Below are 3,169 nucleotides of genomic sequence, written 5' to 3'. Positions count from 1 at the left end.
TTTTTTGTCTAAGTTTTGTATAACTTACTGATTCATGAAACACAAAACTGACTACACAGCTATGCTAGAGGTAAATGATTCTGAAATGTAATCATTTCAAATAAATGAAGGCTTTGTGAGCAGAATCTTATTGTTTAGAAATGTTGACTTGAGTCTATGTATAACACATCACATCTAGTTTTTTTTGGTTATGATTAAAATGTTAGGTCCAACAATGTGTAGGTTTTTTTTTTAACCAGATGTATTTGCATTGGCCAATGGAAACCTCTGTGAACACACTTGACCAAAAATCAAGGGGGATGAATTTTAGTTAAAGTGTATTTATAAATACTGGTCACAATTATTGGCTTATTTTTGTATAAATATTTCATCTAGCTTCTTAAGGAATTTGAGGTGATTTAAACTACATGCATTATAATAAATAAAAAAAGAAGAGTAAATAGATTGTATAGTCGTCATCCGACTAAAAAGCAAACAAACATACAATCTTTTTACATCAGAAACCAGACTTCTGTACTGTAGATTAATCTTTATTTGAATTCAGTGCACGACTTGCCAGTCAAGAAGAGAACATGGACAAGAGTCTTTGCTCAGAGTTCAAGATGTCAAGCAAAAATCTTCTGGTAATTGAATTCATAATTCCTATTTATTCACTTATTAATTCTTGGTTAATTTAATGCATTCACAATAATATACGGTAATATTATGTAACTAAAATAAGCCCTTGAAGATATATTTGTTAATCTAAAATAATGAATAAATGCTCTTCCTGGTTTCAGGTGTACTGTTCGCCACTCAGAAGGGCATCAGGGTGAAATCTCAGAAAAACAGTCTTTGTTATTATCAGGGTTTTCGAAAATAAATTTTAGTCTTTGTCCTTTCTCTGCAATACCCATGACTGATTTCCTCAAAACTTCCCATAACCTCAGATGCTTCTCAAAGATGTTGGTATTCTTGTTCTATTTCGTAATTCTGCTAATATCCTTTTTTGATTTACACACAACACTGGTGTCTGCGTATTTATTCCCAGAAAAACACTGAGTTTGGTGTGAATGTGGATGCACTGCCTGTTTGTCTTTTTTGGGGTAAGCAAAATAATCTTGTTTTCTGTCTGAAATAAGATTACTTTTCTTATCCCACTAACAGATTATTTTGCTTGTTTCAAGCAAAAACAAATGTAATTTTGACACTTTTTCTGAAAAGCAATTTTTTTTTTTTTGCTTAAAGCATTTTTTGTTTTATTTTTAAGCTATGCGGTAGAATTTTCTAAACTCATTTTCATATAGATCTGTGTGTGACTGAAAAAATATTTCAATTAAGTTTTCTTAAAAAATTGTTTAATAAAACCGTTTACGAACAGTAGCTTGAAAATACATACCGTATTTTCCGGACTATTAGTCGCACTTTTTTTCATAGTTTGGCTGGTCCTGCGACTTATAGTCAGGTGCGACTTATTTATCAAGATTAATCTGACATGAACCGAGAGAAGTGAACCAAGAGAAAACATTACCGTCTCCAGCCGCGAGAGGGCGCTCTATGCTGCTCAGTGCTCCTGTAGTCTACACTGAAGACATAGAGCGCCCTCTCGCGGCTGGAGATGGTAATGTTTTCTTCATGTCTAACACTCGCTGAGAACACAGAGAATATTGTAATGAGGGAAAAGAGAAACACTCAGGCACACAAATACACACACATACTTAGGCTCAAAATGTTCGGGTTGGACTGATGTGACTTATACTTAGGTGCGACTTATAGTCCGAAAAATACGGTAGCCATTAGTTCATAAACATTACAGTCAAATTATGTCACAGACGCACTGCAGCTGAACAAAATGTGGCAAACACACCGGATGGAGGGGTGGAAGGAAGGAAGGAACTTGGCCCATTTGTTCCTTTTGCTTTTCTCTCTGAGAATCTATTGCACCAGAGTTTGAAGGAGAGCTGTCTCTTATCTCATCTTTGAGATATGTCTCCTTAAACTGTAAGTTTTCATTACCTTTAAAAATCAGTTTCAAAATCATTCTGGTGATGCACTGACTTCTAATGAGGAGAACGGCTGTCTGTTTCTTTCCAGATGTCTGTTTTGTAAGTTTGATGAGCGAGTATGAATAGGACGGACTGATTTACAGCAGCAGCAAGCACATGTACCGCCTGATATCCACTGTGATTACGACCACGTCCCACTCATTTGTATCAACTGTACTGGCACCAAAGTCACGAAAAAACACAAAACTCCATACAAATCTTTTAGACCAGAGTTGTCAGAGCTGGACTGGGGCTAATATTTTGGCCCAAATCAAATCCATTTACCCTTTAATGTTTTTGCTGGAGTTGGGGCCTTGAAATAAATTATTAATGAAGGACAGAACTGATAAACATCCTTGAATGCACTGCAGAAGCAGTTAACAGACATGATATTGCTCTTAAAGCACTGATTTTGAGTAAATGTATTGCTATTAAATTGTCTTCATTTGCACACCCTCATTTTGACCAAAGTTGTATGACTTTCTCTCTTCTGCGCGCGCGCGTGCGTGTGTGTGTGTGTGTGTGTGTGTGTGTGTGTAGGCTGCGTCATGAGGATTCTATTCTCAACCCAACAAGCTTTATTAGTAGTTTAGATTGATACATTTTCTCATGTTAATGCTAGTAAGTTGGCTTATTTTTATTGTATTTTTCTTTTTTTTTGTTAGCTTGGTTAGTTTCTCCCAAACAGTTTTTGTTTGTTGGCCTTGCCCCCTCTTGACGTTTTGACATCCTCCCATTCTTGTAAAATAAAGGAACTTTTGTTTTTGATATTGAGTTGATTGTTGGCCTTTGTTAATTGGGAATTGAACCTTGCTGCCTTCACACATCACCTTTTTATTCTGTTACTTGTTCCTCTAACCCTAGAATAACTGGGAACATAACACTGGTTTCTGCCAAGGGTAATTTTTTTCCTTTTCTCAATTCCTGTCACCAGTGGAGTTTTGGTTCCCTGTCAGTGTGTCACCATGGCTTGCTTAGTTTCACCGATAATATTAGAACTGAACTGCTGGATCAGATTACTGACATCACTGAATCAATGATCAACTGACTTTAACTGAAAAATTTAGTTTATTATTGTCCTTGTCCATTATCCGCACACTGTTTTCTTGTTTACTACTGTAAAGCTGCTTTGATACAATCTGTAT

Source organism: Carassius auratus, chromosome 27 (genome assembly GCF_003368295.1).
Source record: "Carassius auratus strain Wakin chromosome 27, ASM336829v1, whole genome shotgun sequence".
NCBI lineage: Eukaryota > Metazoa > Chordata > Actinopteri > Cypriniformes > Cyprinidae > Carassius > Carassius auratus.
This window is presented reverse-complemented; position numbering follows the sequence as displayed.